The following is a 23,788-nucleotide window of genomic DNA, read 5'->3' as shown; positions in this document are numbered from 1 at the left end:
CCGAACTCACTCCTCAGCAAGAGGTCAGCTCTCATGTCACTGACTGACCTTTGGGGTGTTCCTATCAGATATTGACAGCTATGTTTTTTGAAGCTCCTAAAGACATTTCTCCACCAATGCTAGGCCAAATCCTGCCCTGGGCCACAGATACCTTCTCCATATTGCTAGGCTTGTGCACTCTGCTCAATGTATTATTTTTAAGGTTAAATTTTTTTTTACTAAAATAACTGAAACCTGTCACCATAAATAAGTGACATTTGTGGAGATGAGCCTGCTTACCTTATTTTAAACACTATACAGGGCATCCGTGTATCAAAATCTCACATGGCACTGCATTAATATGCATAGTTATGTGCTAGCTAAGAATTAATAACAATAAATCTTAAATATATTCAATTCACAATTACGTATGATGATAGGGAAATGAAATATAAAGGATGGATGAATAAATATGATATTTAGAAATGAAATAGAAATATTACTTTAAATAAAAAGAAAAGTAGGGGGGCAAGTCGCTAACCACCACGTGTGCCCCCAAAGAAATCAAGGCTCACCTTTAATCTCTTAGGAAACTACTGCCAGTACTGTAATGCACAGCCTTCTAGCCTCCCCACCCACTTACAGTACAGCTTTTGAGAAGGGATTGGTCCTTCAAATGTCCTTAATGTTTAAGAGGACAAGAAAAGTCCTGTTTTCCCTTCCAGAGAGACTGTAACCATAATCTCTATTATGTAAATTCTTTCAAAGAAGCAGTCTGTTCAAAGCTGTTGCTAAGTCATTTGTTGCTATAGCAATGCTTGGCCCTAGAGGCAGCATACAACAGGCAGGCTCCAGCCTCCAAACACTGGCCACCATTATCTCCCTCACACCCTAGGGGAGAGCTCCCTTTGCCAAAGCTATTCATTTAAATTAGCAGCTCCCATCTCAGTCATCTGAGTTTCTTGGGCTTGCTATGCTGTCCTGACTGGGGCTTTAACAGCAGTTAGGGCAATATATTGAGGTTGTGAGGACGGGGGTCCACAATTCTTGGTGATTAGGATATCTGAGGTAAACAGATATTAGATTAGTGGCTTAGGGGTACAATCCTGTCCGGATGAAAACAGAGGCAATAGTATAGTCACTAAAATCCCAGTAACCACTGGTCTATAGGAGACAAATCTGAGACCATTCTGAGGTGTCCCCTGAATGTTATATGCAGCTGCATATATGTATTTTAACTGTAGGATGACACTCCACATATGTAATATATTTCATTGGATTCTGGCAAACCCCACAGCATTTTACAGGAGAGAAACAGGTTTAGACAGAGCAAGCAACCTGTCCAAAGTCCCTGGCAGAAAGTGGCAGTGCTGGCTGGTTTCAAACATCTGCCTTCTGTCTCAGAGCTGCCTGCTTGCTCACGGAGCTGCCTTGAAGGACTAGAATAAGCATGCATGGTGTCTCTACTCTGCACCGGGAGTTCCTTGGATTTTTAATTGGAAGGCACTGACTGGGCTTGGTACACACCATTATTACCCCCACTGGTGGATGCAAAGCTGAGACTCACACATGTGCTGTACCCACTGCCAGGACACTGGTTGAACAAAGAGCTTGGGCTACCAGTCACCTGCCTCTGGAGCCTGTACTGCCTCTACACAACACCACATGGTACCTGGTACCCAGAAATCATTAAGCCCAGGGCTCTTATTTTGGCAAGTGAAGAAACAGACTAACAAATACCAAGCAGCTCCATCAAGGTCATTTTTGGGGGGTCTAGGGTATCTCCTCCCAGCTTCCCAAGGATGATGGATCTTCTGTGTTAGTTACTTTTCTCATCTCTGTGACCAAATACTTGGCAGAAATAAAAAAAAAAAGATTTGTTTGGCTCATATTGTCTGAGGGTCCGGTCTGTAAATGTTTGACCTGTGTCTCAGGGTTTCTATTGCTGTGATGAAACACAGTGACTCAAAGTGTGTTGAGAAGGAAATGTTTTATTTGGTGTGTATGCCCATCGTTGTAGTCTTATCACTGAAGGAAGTCAGGACAGGAACTCAAACAGGGCAGGTACCTGGAAGTAAGCACTGATGCAGAAGCCATGGAGGGGTGCTACTTATTGGCTTGCTCCCCATGGCTTGCTCAGCCTGCTTTCTTTCCTTTTTTTAATTGAATATTTTCTTTATTTACATTTCAAATGTTATCTCCTTCTCGGTTTCCCTCCCTCTCGGGAAACATCCTGTCACATCCCTCCTCCTCCTGGTTCTATGAGGGTGTTCCAACACCCACCCATCTACTCCCACCTCCTAGACCTTGATTTCCCTATACTGGGACATCTATTGAGCCTTCATAGGACCAAGGACCTCTCCTCCCATTGATGCATGACAAGGCCATCCACTGCTACATATGCAGCTGGAGCCATGTATACTCCTTTGTTGATGGCTTACTCCCTGGGAGTTCTGGGGAGTCTGGTTGGTTGATATTGTTGTTCTTCCTGTGGGGTTGCAATCTCCTTCAGTCCTTTCTCTAACTCCTCAATTGGGGACCCCACACGGAGTTAAATGGCTGGCTGCAAACATCTGCTTCTGTACTTGTAAGTCTCTGGCAGGGCCTCTCAGGAGACAGCCATATCAGGCTTCTTTCAGCATGCACTTCTTGGCATCCACAATAGTGTCTGGGTTTGGTGACTGCATATGGGATAAATCCCCAGGTGGGACAGTCATTGGGTGATCTTTCCTTCAGTCTCTGCTCAACACTTTATCTCTGTATATATGCTCCTGTCAGTAATTTGTTCTCCTTCTAAGAAGGACCAAAGCACCCACACTTTGGTCTTCCTTCTTACTGAGCATCATGTGGTCTGTGAATAGTATCCTGGTTATTTGGAGCTTTGGGGCTAATATCCACTTATCAGTGTGTGTATACCATGTGTGTTCTTTTATGATTGGGTTACCTCACTCAGGATGATATTTTCTAGTTCTCTCCATTTGCCTAAAAATTTTGCAAATTCATCATTTTTTAATCACTGAGTAGTACTCCATTGTGTATATGTATCACATTTTCTGTATCCATTCCTCTGTTGAAGGACATCTGGGTTCTTTCCAGCTCCTGGCTATTATAAATAAGGCTGCTCTGAACATACTGGAGCATGTGTCCTTGCTATATGTTGGAGCATCTTTTGAATATATGCCCAGGAGTGGTATAGCTGGTTCTTCAGGTAATACTATGTTCAGTTTTCTGAAGAACCACCAGACTGATTTCCAGAGTGGTTGTGAAAAAGTAAAATGTAAAAACAAAATTCTAGGCCTTTAGGCCCAGGCTTGGGAATGTGGCCTTTGTGACTCAATGCTCCAAGGTATGCTAATCATAAAACAGATAGCAACATTCCTCCACCCACCCGCTTCCTGGGTTCAAAGAGTGTTCATTCAAAGAATGTGCTATTGTTAGGGGCTCTTAGAAACTGTCTTGAGAGATAACCTGAACAATTACCAGGTATTCCTTGTGACACTTGTGACTTTGCACTTCCTTGTGACTCTTAACTGGTATCTTTGGTATTTTTTCCAACAACGCCCTCCCCACTTCCTTGAGTTGTGGTTTCTTCCTTTAAATACCCCCTTATCCAGCTACTTGGGGTGCCACGGTCCTCTACCCCTGCGTGGTCTATGACCATGGGTCTGAGAGCGCTCTTGAATAAAAATCCTCTTGCAGTTTGCAGCAAGACCGTTTCTTGTGGGTGATTTTGGGGTGTCGCCTCTCCTGAGTCAGAACGTGGGGGAGTCCTCACGTTGTGGGTCTTTCAGTTGTACCAGCTTGCAATCCCACCAGCAATGGAGGAGTGTTCCTCTTTCTCCACATCCTTGCCAGCATCTGCTGTCACTTGAGTTTTTGATCTTAGCCATTCTGATTGGTGTGAGGTGGAATCTTAGGGTTGTTTTGATTTGCATTTCCCTGATGATAAGGATGTTGAACATTTCTTTAGGTGCTTCTCGGCCATTTGATATTCCTCAGTTGAGAATCCTTTGTTTAGCTCTGTACCCATTTTTTAATAGGGTTATTTGGTTCTCTGGAGTCTAACTTCTTGAGTTTAGCCTGCTTTCTTATAGAACCTAGGACCATCACTCCAGAGATGGCAACACCTACAATGCACTAGCTCCCCACCCCCCATCGATCACTAATTAAGAAAATGCCCCAAAAGCTTGCCTGCAGCCTGATCTTATGGAGGCATTTTCTTTCTTGAAATTCTCTCCTCTCAGATAATTCTAGCTTGTGTCACGTTGGCATAAAACCAGCCAGCACAGCCCATGTGTTTTGGCAGATGTCATTGTGGCCTGTGTGTGTGTGTGTGGGGGGGGGGATGGGGGCGGGAGATAGAGGTGGGTCACCAGCAAACAGGAATTAAAGTAGCACAGGAAGAAGCCCAGGGATAAGAACCCACGAGGGCTTCCTTATCAGTGACCCACTTCCTCTAGTAGGACTTTACTTCACACAGCCTCTCCAAATAGCTCCAACATCTGGGGAACAAACATTTAAAGCACGAGTCCATGGTTGACATTTTTTTTTCAAACCATAGCAGATGTCTTTGTTTGCAGATGTCCTCCTCACACTCAGGTCAGTCCCTTGAGTACTGAAAAGTAACTGCACTTGAAGACTGTGTGTTTAATGTGGGAAGGCAGTGGAACACTGACGATTCCTACTGGTTAATGTAACCTCATCTTCCTAATCTAAAAACTGCGCCACCAGAGAGAGCCTTCCTATAAGTAAAGCATTCAGGGGCAGGTCCAGGAAAAGTATGATATGCCTGACTATGATTAAATAGTTGATTTGATATAGAGTCACCATAGACACAAACCTCTAAGATTTTGTTAACCAGGGTCGGGAGACCCACCTTAAATGTGGACAGCACCATTTCATGGGCTGCGGTCTCGGATTGAATAAAAAGGAGAAAGGGACCTAAGTAGCAGCATGCATTCCTTATGCATTCCTTTACTCTGTTTCCTGATAGGGATGCAACATGGCCAACTGCCCCGAGTCTTCTGCCATGATGCCCTGCCTCCATGATTGTACCTGTGAACTGTGAGCCTTTCCATTCTTCAGTTGTTTTTTTCTGCCATTTTTTTTTCATAGCAACAGAAGAGATAGCAGATCCACTGATAGTCTGTTGTTTGTTACTCCTGTTCTTCCCTTCTGGGGATGCAGACAGCTGCATCTCTTCTCAAGTTCTCTGCACCACCAGTCAGAGCTTGTCAATGACGGCTTGTTAGGTTCTATTTTCTTCTCCTTTACCTTCTAGGTTTTAGCTACAGATACCTTCATAATTCTCCTTTATCCATATTTGCCCACACTATGGTGAGCTCTCACCGATAATTTACCCAGTTTGAATGTGCCCACAGTTTTCTGTTGAGACCAATGGATCCCCTCTCCCACCTCCTCTCTGACTCATCCTTGCTTTTATGTCCCCACAAGAGTCACCTCAACCAGTAATTGCTCCATCCATTATGCCTTTGCCTTCTTACTTGAGGACAAGCTAGGAGAGGAATAGGGCTTCCCTTGACTTGCTGCCAAGCATCTCCCCTACAGTAAAGATGTCTGTTTTCACAACCTGTTTGCAGCTGTAACATGGGATTTTTATAGAGTGAAATGTTGGTGCCTGGTTCAGTGGAATTATCCAAAGTGTCCTGTTTCAGAGTGGACACAAAAGCTCTATTTCAGTCCTTATCCTTTCTTGGGTCAGTCTTGATGAACCACCCCCACTCCCGCACACCCCCACCTGCCACACTCTGCCAATCCCATGACCACACGAACCACAGCTATCCTTCAGGAATCACACTCTATCACGTGGGCATCTGTGTCTCCTTGTCTGTGGGCTAAATAGCTGTGGTGGCTGTGACTCACCCAGCCTCCAGTGGAAGGTCCTTTTCCAGCTGAGGACATAAGGAACCAGGAAAGCACATGCTTGCCTGGCAAGCTCATCATAGTCTTCCCAGATGGTTTGTCAAAGGGGATTTGGGAGGTGCCTTGTCTATCATTTATTTTAGTGCCGGAAGGAGGACCAGGCACACCAAACATGACCAGTGCTGGAGCCCCTGGTCAGTTTCAAGGACGCTTGTATTGGTTTAAACATCAAGTCTATCATGGGGGGGGGGAGATATGGGGAGGGGAAGGGGAGAGGGAGGGGACGGGGAGGGGGAGAGAACCAGCTAGAGAGTTCAGTTTCTGGATGCCAGTGATCTTCAGTGCCAACTCTGGCTTCTGGCTTCTCCTGTTACTAGATCTTGAACTAATAACTCATTTAACTGTCTGAACCTTAGTGTTTTCTTCTGCAAAATAGGAGCCCAGACCTCCTTCCTCTGGTTCTTGTGAAGATTAGGTCTGGAGTAAGATAATGTGGAGCGAGCACTGAGCATACATTAAGTTTAGTGGGTGGTAACTTATCTTGACGTCACAACAGGGCCAGACTGCCCATCACCCGGGTCTGCTGGGTAATTTATACAATACAGTTTCCCTCTCTCTCTCTTTAAAAGTAAACAATTACCTTTTTCTATTTTAATAGTTTGTTTATTGATGAGTGTGTGTGTTGTGGGTGCACACGTGTTCAGGTGTACGTGTGGATGTCAGAGGACAACTTGCAGGAGTTGGTGCTCTTCTTTTGCCTCATGGCCCCTGGGATTGAATGCGGGTAATCAGGCTTGGTGGCAAGTGCATTTACCCACGGGAATATCTCGCAGCCTGTGAAACTCTTTGACCACTTAGTTGTACCTCTTCTTGTTTGTTTATTTATAGGTTTGGTACCTATGTTTTGATTGAGTTTTATTTTGGCTTGGTCCAACATATACAGGCTTGCTGGGCATGAGGAGTTCCTCCCTGGGTGGTCCCACCGAGGGGAACTCGTTAGCGGTGTCACATGGCTCCCAGGTATTTTAACCTGGTCCCTGATGCTCTTGCAACCCGCCCCTCCCTCAGCCCAGGTCTCTCACCTCACCAGCAGCTTGGCAAAGTTGGAGTGGAACCAGGCAAGCTAGAGGAAAGGCAGGTCCATGCTCACAAAAACATGCTGAAATCCCATCAGCCGTTCGCTTAGTTGGGTGAGTCTGAACGTACCAAGAGCCTTAGATTGCTCATATGTGACTAGAGTGTGACACTCATAAGTGGGAGATCTTTATTCATAGTTCATGTTTTCTTTTCACCCTTGGAGAGTTGCTAATGTACTTGGGGTGAGTGAGTGTGGCTGCGGTGGGGTGGTGTGACTGGCTTCAGTGGTCACACTGTCTTTAGGCACTAACCTAAACTGCAGAGCTTGCTAATGCAGCTACAAACAGTGACCTTTGATTTAAGCCTCTAGCTGAGCCCAGGTCACTCCTTGCCCGGCTGTTGACCAGAAACCTCACAGGTAACACGAACAGTTAATTAGTACATATGTAGTATGTGTAATAAAGGATACAGAGTTGTCTAGAACCATGAGAGCACCTCTTTACATAGGTGTGCAGCTTCCTATGATGATGGACTGTTTGTGTTGAGGTGATAGCACTTAAGAGGATACTCAGCACATTTGAGCTCACAGCTGGGATGTGTGAGGGGTGCAGTGGGGTACAAAGGTACAGAACAGATGTGCTTATGGCATTGGTGCCCTACTCTCCATGGCAAAAGCTGCCATGTGTGGTGGGCAAAACATTTCATGAATGTTATCATTTAATAATAGGTCTGTGTATGTTTACGGTTGTGATTCTAAAAGCAGACCACAACCTCTATATTTTATGGATTCATGGCATATCTAACTTGTTCTTCAGTTTTAAAAAAGTATCACTGGGCAATGCAATCCTTTTATTTCTCGGCTATAGGAGTTTTCGTGTTTGTTTGTTTGTTTTTGTTTTTCAATTTGTAGCATGTTTTAAAAGAAATCTGCACATATGTAGGCTGTGCCACCCACCTGAACCTGAATTACTCATGTGCCAACTGTATTTATACAACCAGAAGCAGTGTCTTGAACTTTGTTTTTTTATCCCCTCCTTCCTCCTTCCCTCCCTCCTTCTTCCTGCAATAGTTGGGCTAAAGTTGGCATCAGATGGGCTGATATTTGGTTGGGGCACCACTTGGCTGCCATACATCACTCAGAAGGGAGCAGTGATCCTGGGGGGTAATTTTTGAGATTTAGAACCTCTCAGTGCAAAGCTCCCTGCTCAACTCTTCCTTGTGTGAGAGAAAGCTCTCTGAGCACCGAGTCTGGCTGTCCTTCTCACCTCTCATCTCTCCAGTGGATCTACCCACCGATCCGGTATTATTCAGACATGCATCCCAGTTTGGGCCGATCGCATAGCTCTGCCTGTGCCTGGTTACCCTGCTCACTGCATCGGTTCTTCTTGTAGTCTTGCTGAGTGTCTCACATACTTCCAGACATTAAATCAGTGCTTCTTCTAGTATGGTCTGTTTGCAAATTGCCTCCCAAGTGAGAGACACGAAATAGGGCATTTTGACTAAGTAATTTTATGGCTATTGAATCTAGCAATCATAAACCTGTGTTTTATGGCTCTCATTTTTCGTTTTATTTTTCTACTAATTCATTTTTATTGCACTGCCCTCCCTTGATGCCCACAGGGGATTGGTACCTAGACTCCTACAGACACTAAAGGCTGCAGATGCCGAAGTCCTCATATAATACAGTGCTGTGGAGTTCTTATGGGATACATACACACATACGTCACATTCTCCCTTATACTTGATGAACTGTAATATCTGTAATATCTAACACTATAATTGGCATGTTAATAGTTGTTAGATTGTATTATTTAGAGAAGAAAGGTTAAAAGAAGAAACTATATGCTCAGGGTAGACACAGGCTCTTTTTTTCTGAGTACTTTCAATCTCTGGTTGGTTGAGTCTGTGGATTCGGAGCCCAGTTGCCTGTCTGCATTCTATTGGTGTGGTAAAGGAATTTGGGGAGGGAGAGGGTCTGTTAGGCTTGTGTGTCTTGATTCTCTGTCCATTAAGGAAAGACAAAGCAGGAACCTAGAGACAGTTGTTGAAGCAGAGACCCCGGAGGAACACTGTGTACTGATTGGTTCTCCATGGCTTCCTCAGTTTGCTTTCATATATTACCCAAGACTACCTGCCCAGGGTGGTACCACTCACTGTGTGCTGGACCCTCCCATGTCAATCATTAATCTAGAAAACACCTTACAGACAGGCCAATCTGGTGGTAGCCTTTTTTCCAATTGAAGTTGCCTCTTCTAAAGTTAACAAACACAGAAAGAGAGAGAGAAAGAGAGAGAGAGAGAGAGAGAGAGAGAGAGAGAGAGCACAAAGAAACAAAACTCCATCACACCAGGGATACAGAAAGTTGTCAGTGTTGTACTGAAGCAGTAGCAAGAGGGGAAGTAAGAATCAGAAGAACTCCTGTGGGGAGCACAGGCAGCCAGAGATGCTGCTCCAAGGCCCGAGTCTCAAACCTTTAACTTTCTTTGATTGACTCATCTCCCCACCTTCGCTCCTAACTATTCCTCCACTTAAACATTCACACACGCTGGCTACTCCTTCTCCTAGCTGGACTCTACCCTGTCTCCATCTGGATCTCTCTGCTCTCCAGTCTTCTAGGGCAGTGCAAAGAGTCACTTCCCTAGGCAGGTCTTCCAAACACTGTCATGTCACTCAGGAAAATGAGTCCTACAACACCTATAGGCAAAACTCTCTTCCTTGCACTTGATCCCAACTAGAAGGTCTTCTGGGAGTTCCGTTGGTAAACACAGGACCCTCTGACCTCTTCACCCCCAATGATAAGCTACTTCCCCGAAAGCAGGTTTCATCATGCTGCCTTGTTCCTCACTGGTCTCTTGGCTTTCAACAAAAATGTCTAGCACAGTGCAGATACTCAAGACACACTTTGGGGTCATTGGATGAGCACAGTGATGGCAGAACTCAAATTGAAGTGGATTTTCTGATTGTCCCTGGACAAAGTTACTTATATCCCACCATCTTGATTCTCTGGGGTCCTGCTTTTAAAAAATAGTATTTCATCCAATGTCTGTTCTCAAAAAGTATGGCTTGCCATCCGGGAGAGCTGGGTTTGAGTCCAGACTTTCCCACCAACCAACGACAAGTCAGTTGAATACTAAGAAGCTGTTCTTCCTGCCTGTTGTGTAAATGCCACTTCTGTGAATTCCTGGGGGACTGGAGTAATCCAGTTAAAAACACTGGGCACAGCTAGGGAGACAGCTCAGACTGTAAAGTGCTTATCATGCAAGCATTAGGTCCTGAGTTTGATCCTCAGAGTCCATGTAAAATACCAAGAAACAGTGACTCATGCATATAGTTCCAGTTCTGGGGAGGGAGGCCAGCCAGAGTATCCCATCAAGGGTTCTAGGCCAGTGAGAGATCTTTTTCTTTTCCCCCATAAATCTATATGGACTCTGCCAGAAGAATTATACCAAGTGACCAGTTTTCAGTTCCCTAACCCACAGTGTGTGTGTAATAGATTTAACTTTTGAGTTCTTGGGATAAAATAATATAAAAATAATATAATCCCAAGTCTGCTCATAATGTTTGATAATTATTGCTATTGGTTATTGTTATGATAATTTCTCTCATAATATCTAAAATTCTCAGCACCAAGATAATTGAGAATGAAATTGAAAGGAAATGAGAATGGTCCCTGAACTTCTGGAGCACAGAAAGGGGTTCCTTAGCTCAAGTTCATACCCATAAGGTTTGCATGTGGTTGTTAGGAACAGCAGAGGGCGCTGTTTCCTTAATAAAGAGCCAACAGGACTCACAGCAGCCAAGAGCAGTCTGGAGTTTGGAGTTTGATGGACAGCAGCAAGCTTGGTAAGGCAGAAATTATAGGTTCTGAACAGAGGTCTATTGGTACTCTTGAGTTCAGAGCCCTGAATAGCAGGCTCACTGTGTGTTTGGCTTTATGCTGACCTCTGTCCTTACCCTCCTCCTCCTCCTCCTCCTGCTCCTGCTCCTCCTCCTCCTCTCTGGGGGTAGAACCCAGATCCTCACACTTGCTAGGCAAGCTCCCTGCTGCTTAGCTATCTCTTGGTCCCCCTTCTCTTCTGCATTACCACTTATTTTTAGGAGAGAAGAAGCTCAGAAATTAGACCCTAATAGCAGACAGGATCTTTCTTCCTGTGGTTGGATGCACTGCCACCAGGAACAAGGAATAAGAAGAAACAGGAGGAGGAGGGGGAGGAGGAGGAGGAGGGGGAGGAAGAGGAGAAGGAGGAGGAGGAGGAGGAGAAGGAGGAGGAGGAGGAGAAGGAGGAGGAGGAGTAGAAGGAGGAGGAGGAGTAGAAGGAGGAGGAGGAGGAGGAGGAGGAGGAGGAGGAGAAGGAGGAGGAGGAGGAGGGGGAGGAAGAGGAGGAGGAGAAGGAGGAGGAGGAGGAGGAGGAGGAGGAGGAAGGGGAGGGGGAGGAGGAAGAGGAGGAAGAGGAGGAGGGGGGAGGGGGAGGAGGGGGAAGGGGAGGAGGGGGAGGAGGGGGAGGAGGGGGAGGGGGAGGGTACAGGGGCTCTCTGGGGAAGGTCTGCTTCTAATTCCTCTGGTTAAAGGGTGTGGTTTTCTGTTTTTCGATTTGTTTGTCCTTCTGTTTTCATTCTGACATGGACAAAGTGAGCTGCAGTCTTTTCAGTTTTTAATCCGTATTCTTCAGGGCACATTTTCAGATAGGAATGGTTTCTCAATTGCCATGAGGCTCTGGCTTGGTCCTGTTCTAATTAGTAGCAACTCAAAGAAAGACATAGACAAGCCTCAAATCCAGGCATGTGCAGTATCTGGCCACCTCACTCTGATCTGGAAATCACCACCAGAAGCCTTTCCTGGACACCTATTCCAGTTTGGGTGCTCATCTGGCCTCTTAGGTCTGCCATTATTCTTACCAGGGCTCTCAGGTGCCAATGTAACCTGTCTATATGCCTGTCTTAGCTAATGTGCTGAATGAAAACACAAAGCCCTAAAGGGAACAGTACCTCATTGTGATTTTATGTAAAAGGAAAGAAAAAAAAAGGATAGTGTTTGATCAGATGCAAAGTTGGTCCCAGTATTAAGAACTTGGGATGGGACCAGCCAGCACTGGCGTCACAGATGGACCTTGGGAGACACAGACCTGAGGCAGAGGCAGACCCAGGGTGGGGGAGGAAGGGGGCAAAGATGGCATCCTAAACAGAATTAAGAGGAAAACACTTTTCAGAATGTGAGCAATGACAGCGTTTTCCACAGGTGGTCCTGGTTGCTCACAGAATCTAGGGATGCAAAGAGAAAGGTGCTTTGTGGAGCAGAGACTAAGATGCAGGAAGAGAGGAACGCAGAGCCTCACTCTCAGACCCTGAAGGATCATGGGTACCTGAGAGCTGTGGCGTGTTGGGTGACACATTCTGATGGACTCTCGCTTCCTCTGGTCCTGGCTCTCAGTTCCTAACGGCTCTCTGAAGGACATTATATTTGCTTGGTGGTTTTGTTTGGTTTGATTTCTCCCAAGGAAGAGAAGAACTCCAAGGGGATCTTATGACAACTTGATGTGTTAATTGTCTGGAACGAAGATTTCTTTGACGCCTATGTACAAGGCATCCTTCAATATAGACAGGAGTCAGGCAGTATCTCAGCCTTCAGTGAAGTAAGCAGGGGGCTGGAGACACAGCTAGGGAGCAAAATCAATGTCATAATCACACTGAAGGGCTGTCTGGGGAAAGGGCGAGGGAGAGAGTCTCTGAGGAATGGAAGCCTCCAGCACGTGGAGTTCCAGGCTGGCTTCCCAGTCCTCCCATCTCTCGTCTGGATTTTTACTTCTTCCAGACTTGGAACCCTTGGAAACTCAGGAAAGGACTGAAAACTCTAATTGAAGGCAGATCTAGCCAGCGTGCTCCAGGCCGTGGAGGAAAGGACGGAGGTGCGTGAGGGGAGAGGGTGCCTTCTAACAGTGCAGAGGAAACAGTGTCCCGTGCATGTGAGCACCACTACTATTGTCGCGGATTTGCATCGGAAATGGCCTTTTTTTTTACCCACAGCTACCCCCTGCATATCAAACAGATCAAACTAAAGTCGTCTTTCTTGAAAAAAAAATCAAAATTTTTTTTATCAAGGTGCTTAAACTTCTGTGCACATATTTCATTTTTTCCCTTTTAGTAGGAACAAAATGAGTTGCAGATAAATACTCTTTTATTATAAAAAGAGAAGACTTTTTTGTTTAAATTATAGTGATAAGTTAAATGGCCTTCACTTCTTCTTGTGTGCAGGAAATACCAAATGAACTAAAACAGTGTGGTCTGTCTAGAGAGAGCAGCCACCATTAGAACTGGGTAGCTGCTGCATGGGGGATTAGCCTTGATGTTACCATATCACCTGATTTTCCTAATGAATTCAAGAATCCAGACTTTTAAGAAGGTGTGTGTGTGTGTGTGTGTGTGTGGAAGAGAGAGAGAGAGAGAGAGTTATTTAATGGGCATCACATTCATGCAGGTACCTGAGGAAGGCAGAAGACATCAAATATCAAATTCCCAGGACCCCGAGTTACAAGCATTTGTGAGCCATCTGAGGTAGGTTCTGGAAACAGAGCCCCGGGTCCTCTGCAAGGGCAGTAAGAACTCCCAACCACTGAGCCTTCTCTCCAGCCCCAAGAATTCAGATTTCGAATTTTTATAATGCAATAATAAGAAGAAACAACTAATTTTAAAGAGTCCAGGAGGAAACCGAAATGACCAAGCAGAGTGCGTAGGTTTCACACCAGTCATCATTAGGACAACGTAAGTCCTAGCCACTTTATAAACAGGAGATTGTCACACTAAGACACTAGGAACACTGAGGAAAATGACAAGGATTCGGGGACCCTTGTCCACTAATGATGGAGATTACAGCTCCTTGAAAATAGCCTGGTGGAGCCTCAAAAAACTAAACACAGATGATCTGGAGACTCCACTTGCAGATCTGTATACAAAACGATTAGAAACAGGTGCTCAAACAAACCCATGCACAACCTGTTTGTAACCACATGCCATGAAATAGCTAAGATTTGAAGAGAATGGAATAAAGGTCTACCAGAAAGTGAAAGGACAAACTGTAGTGTGGTTGGATTACAACTCAGTTGTAAAAAGCAAGAGCTGACATATACTATACAATGTATAAATCTCAAAAAAAAGTGCTAAGGGAAAGGGATCAGGCATAAGGGAAATATTTTGTATGATCCATTTATATGAAATGTCCAGAATGGGGCAGCCATAGAGAGCAGTATGTTGGGATAGTGTCCCGGGGAGAGCAATAAACTGCTTAAGGGAATGGATGGAGCTCATTGGACAATAAACAAAAGTTCTGGAATTAGAAGGAAACCCATGTCATAGAGCATCTTCAATGTACTGAATGCCAGCAATTTGTTTGCTCTTATATGATTTATTTTATGCAATGTGAGGTTGATTTCAGTTAAAATAAAATAACTGAAACATCATCTTCATACCTAAAATTTGACATGTTTCTTTGATATCAAGTTCCTAGTTGTTTTAAATTATTTATCTTTGAAACCTGTGCGCATGCACAAATACCCCCTCACACACACACCAGATCATTTCCATTGGGATATGAAAAGATTCATACGTTCTAGATGACATAGATAGATAGAGCCTTACATAGATTGCTGTGCTCTCTCTCTCTTTCTCTCTCTCTGTCACACACACACACACACACACACACACACACACACACACACTATTGTTTAAATTGAAGACTTTTAAAATTTGTTATGGTTCTCATTTTTGCTCACTGTAGCTCTGTGTGAGGTCGTTCCTCATACTCCTTGATTCCTGCACTTTCTGTAATTTGAACCTTAGATCTCGAGGTTTCACAAGATACTCTGTTTTGTCTTTTGATAGCGTGGTTTCCTCACGGATTCATAATGTCCAACTGTCTTTAGTAAAGTGAGAATCCGCAGATGACCATCGACTAGAACCATTGTCTCATTCATTTTATTAGGGATGGATGAAGGTGCCACATTGCACGTCCTTCTGCTTTGATTAGCTACAATCCTCCCATTCAGAGAAATACCCTGGCTTACAGACGATGTAGCCCAGGCTGGCCAGGGGAATCCTCCACCTCTGAGTGCTGGGGTTGTGCAACAATACACCTGACCTGAAGCATTGTGTTTAACAGGACACAGAGCCTGTTGCCATGGGAATAGTGCTTGCTTTTCTCTGCTCTGACAGCTTTGAAAACATAACTGTTCCCCATAATCTTGCCAGAGTGGTCCTTTTTAGTTTCTTCTATAAACACATGGATTGGAGCCCCATTAATACTTTCTAATGCTTTGTATTATTATTTAGATTGATGCTCAAATTGTCCCATTATCTTTAGCTAGTGGGAGCCAACAGTGGGACAATTTTTCAAATGTCTTCAGATCCATTTTGTTCAAGCCCTAATTGTTCCAGATGGCTTTCTGGCTGTCTGATGTGATGGTGTCATTTCTTTTTATGGATCTGGAAGTAGCCATCTTTCCCTGGGGTTGCCAGCTTTCTTAAGTAGTTTTATACATTTAGTGGTTTCTAATTGGAAGGCTTGATTGGAAAGAAGATCCTACTGGTGATGTAGCTCAAATGGTAGAGTGTTTACTTAGCGTGCATGAAGCCCTGGGTTCATTCTCAGCACTGTAGTCTTAAAAAAATATCAATCAACCCACCATCAATCAATCAATCAATCAATCAATCAATCAATCAATCAAGTTCTGTGCTTCTGTAAAGAGTATCTGGTCTTAAAATTTAATGGTCATTCCTTCACAGGAAATAAATCCTGTTGAAAATAATACCCCATAATTTGGAAGTTGAAGGAAGGAACTTATTTCCCTTTTACTCATCCAGCCTTCAACATTAGTCACGTGAGGTGAGAATGCGCCAAACCTGTGTCAGTCACCATGCTGGGGCTTCATCCACTTCACTAGGTCATTAACACTTACAGCATGCCACTGCCTGGACATTAATGTCACTGTCTCAGTGACAAGGAAGCTGAGGTTCAACGTCAATGGAACCACCCAATTATGGATGGCATAAATCTTACAGACTGATGTATGCCGAGTTCTAGACAGGTACTCTTGAGCTGGCTGGATAGCTGGGTCTAGGTAGAAGGCAGGTGAGGTGACAGATGTGTCTTGAGCTCCTTAGGGTCCATTTCATTCTATATGGTGTTTCTGGATATTGTAGTGAATACCACTATCTTATTTTATGTTTTAAAAGCTCTTAGGTAACTTTGAAAAGTATTTTTACCAAACATATTGACATTTTACTTTCTACTACCTTAAAGAAAAGCCATGTTTATTTTTGTCTGCTTTATAGAAGACTTAGAAAGTCAAGGATCTTAGTGGAATCAATTTTAGGGATTTTCCAGAGAGGACTGCAAACGGTTTATCAAATTCTCATTGATTTCTCCCCCCACAGGAATTGCCAACGACACGGGCAGAACAAAAAGGATTTTCTTTGTGCCCTCTTCACACCCTTCTGAACCAATACCTTTGGAGCAAAATGCAGAGTAGCCCCCAGGGTCCTGAGGTTACAATCTATAAGTTTCGCTCTTTTTTTGAGTTAGCCTGAAATTATTCAGTTCACTTAACACTTCAAATGAGGCACTCTTTCAAGCCTTTTGCAATCATTAACTCACAAGTTCCTCCTGTGGAGCCCTTATGAGGTGAGTAGGATCATTATTGTGTGTCACAGATGGAGAGACTGAGGCATAGAGGGGTGAGTCACTGGTTGAAGGTGGTGTGGCTTATGAACTGTGAGGGTAGGTGGTCTGATCTCTGCACACAGCCTCTCCAGCTGTGGCTCTGCAGCTGTGGCATTCACGTCTACAGGACTGGATGTTCTGGGAGGTAGTTTCTACTGGTAAACATTATCAAGAAAAAAAAGATACTTTCTAGACCCTACAATTGTCTCACCTGATGCCAGACTTTGCATCAAATCCATCAGTTCACACCTGTCTTCTTCTGGATGCCAGATGACCTAAAATTTGAAATGATGCGTTTTGGTTTTCTGTAACCAGATTTCATCCAACAAAAAGAAACAGAAATCTTATTTTAGAGCTAGACCCTGCTTATGGATTCCCAGACGCCGTAGTACAGGCAGCATCTGGCTGAAAAGGCAGTTACATTTCAGCTGTTTAAACAGGTTTCCATGGCAGCAGCCCCTGGCCATTTATGCTTGAATCTTTTACTTCTAAATATGGCTTTAAGGACTATAATCATGATGCATTAGGGATCCTAATCTTTGTTCTTAATTTTATACTTTACTGTTAAAAGTCTTGCAAAATAAATAGCATTACACGTCAAAATTAACCAGACCAAACATTTTAGATCTCAAGGAGTCATACTTTTTAAAAAACTTTTTAAGTTATCTAATTTGATTGAGATTATAATATTGTTACTTCATTTTCTCCTTTCCTTTCCTCTCTCTAAACCTTCCAATATACCCCTCCTTGAACTCTTTCAGATTCATGGGGATCACACACACACACACACACACACTCACACACACATACACACACACACTCACACACAAACATATTTTATAATATATACGATACTATTTATTATTGTTATTAAATAATATATTATATATACACATATAATGTTTGTAAAATGTTATTTGTAGGTATGTCTTTGGGGTTACCGATTTGGTATTAGATAACTAATCAGTGTGCTCTTTCTTAGGGAAGAAAAAAATATATCTGTTATTACTCCTAAATTGACTACATATTTTAGCGTTGAGGCCTGGCAAGTGCCCCCTACCATGTCACATGTCTATTGTTGTCCCTGTTCAGCTCTTGCTTAGGCAGTCATATTGGTGAGACTTGAGTGTAGTTTCTGACATTCCTAGGAGACACAATGTCACAGCAGACTCCCTGAAGGGAATGCTAATCCTTGCGGCCAGCATCTATTTTGATGCTCACTGAAGTCAAAGAGTATAGAGAGCTGCTGTACTGTTTCGGCTTCTCAATAGTGCTAGGGGACTAAAACAGCACCAATGTATATTTCAGATGAAGAAATCCAAGTCGAGCGACTGCAGGCAAGGTTCTTAAAATCAAAGTGAATCTCTGACTTGGAGTTAGAAACTGGCTTAATAACCAGGATGCGAATTTACTTTTCTGAATGTCCTCTCACATCACAGGAACAGGGGCTTAAGGCAAATCAGTCACTTCTTTCTGTATTCGCCCATCAGTGAGTATTGCCGGGCCATGATTATTCTAGGTCATGAACAGTCGAGGATCTAATGCTTCCTGGAGCCGCAGAGGTCCCCCATGGGTGAGGAGAGGTCTTTCCAAAGAGATTAAGCTGGACCAGAAAGTCACGACCTAAGTGAAGTCGTTAGTGCCTCTGCTGTCAGGTGGGGCTTAGCAAAGAGTATCTCAAGGATGCAGCAAAAGAATAGTAAATAGCGGGGAAAGCTGGAGGCAAATCCAGGGGTGTTCTGAGCATCAAAGAGATGATACGCTTAAAATAGGGTCAAAATAAGATGATTTCAGAGAGATACAATAAAAATAGTATGATTTCAATAGGAGGTAGCGGTAGAGCCTCCCAAACAAACTTCTAGATTAGGATTCTCCTGAGCTGTCTGCTGCAGCCTTTCTCATTCCCCTCGTGAGAGGAGCTAGACCCAGAGCATAGGAGTGCCTTCAGAAGGACGCCATCCTGGAAAGTCAGAACATCTGATAGTGATAGAGACAGTGCTGATCTCTTGCAAACCATGTCTAAGTTCCCCATGTCCGCTCAGAAGTCAGCTTAGCTCTCTCCCAAGGCAGAAAACAAAACGAGCTCTTTCTGAAAATGTTTCTCAAGTAATAAGTTAGCATCCCAGTGCAGGAGAGCTGCTCCAGGGGCACGGAGGAGAGCTTAGGAAATCATCACACTCAGCTCGGGGCACGCCTGCCTCAGCTTGTATCCATGAGCAACAAATTTATTCTGCAGCTGCAGAGGCAAACTGTCCACTGCTTTGAGTGTCCATAGACCTGAAGCGCGTGGCAAGGTGGATTTGGACAAGACTCAGTTCAAGTCAGAGCTTCATGCGCCCGTTTCGTGGGACTTGGGCCCCTGACTCTGTTTTCAGTCTCTCTCAAAGGATAGAGATTATATCCACCCACCCGTTTGGGAACATTAGGTGAGACGATGCATCTAAAAGCCATTCTGCCACGCCTAGCACCCAGAGCTTGATAAGAATAGTGTGGGCACAGCATGGGATTGTGAGTTAGGAATCTGGACTTTTCATCTCCTTCTATTGCTGTAAGATACCACAAATACACTTTGGCTTTGAGACTGTTTCTCACCTAAGGTTTTTGGGTGAGAGAATTATGTTAGTTTGTTTGGACCGCCAGACAAGTGGCATGAGTTGTGTCGTTTAAGCAACAGAATCTCGTTTGTCCCTGACCTGGAAGCTAGAAAGTTCAAATTCAACGCGCTGCTCAATTTGCTTCTGATGAAGCTTGCTTGTCTCACTGTCTGACCTCTGGGAGTGTCAGACCATGCTTCCATATTTGCCACCTCACCTGGCCTTGACTAATGACCTCATGCCTGACACTGTCTCATGAGATGGTGGGTTAGGGTTTCAACCTTAGGGTTTCAATATTATAGGTACAGGTAAGTCCATAACAAGTATAGGCTTTCGAATTGTTATTTTAGTATTCAATCAATATGTATGCTGCTCTTTATTTAGTCTTTCCCTTGTTTTGTGTATTTGTGTTATTTTCCAGATTTTTGTTGTTGAGACTGAATACATAGTACAGGCTGGCTTTGAACTCTTGAACCTCCTGTTTGACCTTCTGAGTCTTCAATTACAGGTACACTATGACAAGTTTCCAGAGGTTGTTTTAATTTTTTTCTAGTTTCTCTAAAAGCATCACTGCAAAATGTTATAAATTATCATTATTTCTAATTTTTGTTAAATAACACAGATTTTTTTTCTGTTTCTGACATTGGGCAAGAGTGAACTTGTCACATGCTTCTTTGCATGAAAAAAATACCTCCACCAATTCAGATATCATGTTTAGCTTTTAGTGCTTAGAATGGCTCTCCAGTACTATACTTCAGCTTTGTTTATTTCTACTTTTCTCTGAGTGGCAAGCTAATCTAAAAGGCAAGCCCTGGATGATACTGGCTTTAGCAACAACAATCGCCATTCATTAAAACATGTTTAAAGATTGTAGTTACTTTTTAATTGCATGTTTGTGTGTGGAGTCTGTGCATGTGTGAATACCGAGGAGGACCTTGGATCCCCCGGAGCTGGAGTTAGAGGGAGCTGCAAGCTGCCTGAGGTAGATTCTGGGAACTGAATTTGGCCCTCTGTAAGAACAGTAAGTGCTCTTGATTGCTGAGTCATGTCTTCAGACCTTATTATTATTAGTTAATGCTTATTTATTTTCCAGAGAAAATGATAACCCAGTAGGAGGAGTTTTTAAAAAACATACACCTTTATACACATCTAGAGTTCAGAATCAGCCCTCTCCTGACTTGGTATGAAAGCAGCCTCTCTTCCCTTCTGGGAATGTACCCTGGTTCCTCTTAGCCCTCACCATTTCGGGCTCTGCAATTGGTCCACCGTGTTGCTCTCGCATACCTCTCACCTTCCATTGCTTCACCCCACAATGCCCTTCTCCACAGTGGAACAAGCTCACCCAGAAACAGTGTCTCAGCCAGGAGTGAATATGGACATTCTGCACTGTGGCTCCTGAGCAATGGAATGGTGAATAGCTTTCAGGGCAGTGTGCGTTTAACAAACTGGACATGCAGAGCTGAAGGGATGAATTTGTGGTGGCAGAACTTCAGAGAAGCAGAATGGGGGTGGTGTGGGGGATGACCCAGGAGTAAGATGAGCCATCCATGGAATAGGGTTCAGGGAATTCCCATGAGCTCATGGCAACACTGCCAACTTTCCATCCTCCTACCTCATACAGTTGTTTCGGGCAATGACTTCAGAAGCAGTAGTGTGCTCACCAGATTCATGCTCTGGAACACTTCGTCTCGTCTGCTCTTTCTCTGTATACACATACGCACGTGTGCACAGTGCAGATACTTTTCCTTAACAATAGGGAGAGTTGCAGTTAATACCACCCGTACCCATGAATACTTCAGTGTGAGCTTCCAAGGGATCAATACATTCTCTTCCTGAATCACAGTGTAAATTTGAAATTGATATGGCTTTTTAAAAAAATGCAACCTGCTGCTCACAATTGTACTTCTGTCAGGTAAGCGCTGATTAGTGCGTTTCCCTGCGGTCCACGATCCAGCCTGGAGCCAGACTTTGCATTCTGCTATCATATTTTCTAATCTTAAATGTGGAATGTCTCCATCTTTCCCTCTCTTGGCATGAGTCACTTAAAGGAAGAGAGACTGGGCTTATCTTGGTTTGAATCCTCGCTTTACCCAGGAGCCGAATGACAACGTGAACTGCTTCACCCCCCTAGTCTCAGTTTTCTCATCTGCAAAATGGGGCTAGCAATACAAGAAGTCGAGGCAAGAGCGCTATGAGACAGGATGAGAACAAGAATAAAACATATTGATAATCCAACAAGATCATACTGCCCTAGTCCTTTAGCAATGTACCTGGAACCTTTTTAGTGATCCATACACTTGATTACTTAATGGATAACTGATTGGTGAGCTAGGGCTAGATTCTTCTCTGTCACTTACTGCTATGTAGTCTCAAGGATGTTGTTTTGCCTCTCAGTGACCTGTTGTCCCTGGTTATTAAGGTGGGGCTTCCGGTGCCTTCCTCCTGGGGTTGAAGGAAACTACACGAGCAAGGTGAGTGTGCACCCAGGACACTTGACTCCATCTAGCCTCTTAGTAGCTGCCCCCCCCCCCGCACCCCCATTCTGTTCACGCAGAATTATCCAAAGGAAAACAGGGTTTGTGCGAATTAACTGCAGAGGCCCAACCCTTCCAGCAGGTGCAAATAACGAATAGCAAATGCCGAAAGCTGTTTAAAGATGAAACTGGAAAAGCTCACCTCCCTGTGGATGTTTCCTCTTACCAAGTATATTTTGGAATAATCTCCTCTGTGTTGGTCAAATAACCTGTCATTGTGGGTGTGGTGGGTTCGGTGGAGGTTTGGGGTGTGGGCTGTTAGACTGCTGGGATGGTTATGATTCATTGTTGATTGAAATTTGAGTCTGGACTGGGTGACCTTGGTATCATCATGGAAACTCTGGGGTGAGTGGCCACCCAAAGCATGGCACTCTGGGGCTTGGCACAGTCCCTCCCGGAACTCATCACCAGGTCTCAGTTCAATGTCACCTCCACAAGGAAGTCTTTCAGGGGGATCTGCATATGATATCAGCTGTCTGTAGGGGCCCATTTTCATATTGTAACACATGGAGGTATTCCTTGCTTACAAGAGCTGCAAGTGAAAACAGAGAAAGGAATGGGGGGAGGGCAAGAAATGGGGTTACTGGTTTGGAAGCTTGAAGTCAATACACTCATGTAATATGAAGGAGGGATACAAGGCATGACACTCTAACGCCTCTGAGCTCTCACAGGATCTAGAATCTGGGCTTGAGTTTCAGGTTCCTGTCAAACTGCATCATGTCCAAGTGGCAATGGTTAATGTTTTTCCTCTCTTGAGTATCAGTTTCTCACATGTATGAGAATCCCTCTCCCCTGGGAGTGCAGTGTGATGCCGACAAGATGCTGCCTGCAAGGGTGGGGCAGGGTGGAGTGGTATAGCCAGGGTGAGGTGGTGTAGCCAGAGTGGGGTGGGGTGGAGCAGGGGGATCTGGATGGATAGCTCTGCAGCAAGAGAGACACAAGTACGTATCTCAGCTTCTCCCCATACAGGCCAGGTTATACCTCACCTTCCTCGAGCCTCTGATTGCTCGTGGGCAAGTTGCCTGTAGTAATACTTTCAGACCTTTGTATCTTTAGGCTTCACATCTGTGAATACAATCAAGAGTGAAAGGAAAATTTTTGAGAAAACTTGCATTGAACATGTGTAGGTATTTTCTTGTTATAATCAGCAAAATATCTAGCCCCTGATAGTATTGGGTGTTAGAAATTATTGAAGTTATATGAGAAGGTGCCCATAAGATACATGCAAATGCTATGCCATCTAATATTAGGAATTGGAACAGCCTTGCATTCTGGTATCTGCAGCGATTTCTAGGGCCAATCCCTTGCAGATATCAATGGTCTCTTGTACTTGGACATTTCCAAAGGCTATTGAGAGAACCATGTAGAATATATGTTATTTTACCTAAAGTGTCATTAAGGTAATTATTATTGTTTGAAGCCTTATAAATTTAGACTCAGTCCCACTCAAAACTAAAATGGTTGCTGTTATGTTTCATGTTAAACTCGTAAAAAAAAAAAAAAAAAACCCAAACTCAAAAAAAAGAAAGAAAGAAAAAGAAAAGAAAACATGCATTAATCAACTCCTCAAATGTCGTGGTGTCATCCTTGGTCTGTACCCAGTGGAAGACAAAAAGTGGTAAATGATTTTGAACTTAAGTGAGTCTACTGTTGTAAGGGTATACCTGAGCACACTGATCTTCATCCTGGCTAATGCTGTGACCTTGAATACAGCTCCTCATGTTGTGGTGACCCCCCAACCACAAAATTATTTCAAAATTATTGCTACTTCATAACTGTAATTTTGCCACTGTTAGGAGAAATAATGCAAATAATTGTGGAGATGGAGGTTTCCCTAAGGGACCATGACCCACAGGCTGGGAACTGCAGCTCTAGAGGATTTCTTTTCACCCTTTGCCCAGAGCTATGTCAGCTCTTCACACGTTTGAGCTCCACCATTGTCCCTGAAACCAAGCAGCTGCTCAGTTACCTTATCCTGAAATATGCACACCCTATGGCCTGTCTTACAGTAT

The sequence above is a fragment of the Mus caroli genome, unplaced genomic scaffold, assembly GCF_978045245.1.
Source record: "Mus caroli unplaced genomic scaffold, Mus_caroli_1 scaffold_13, whole genome shotgun sequence".
In the NCBI taxonomy this organism is placed as follows: Eukaryota; Metazoa; Chordata; class Mammalia; order Rodentia; family Muridae; genus Mus; species Mus caroli.
This window is presented reverse-complemented; position numbering follows the sequence as displayed.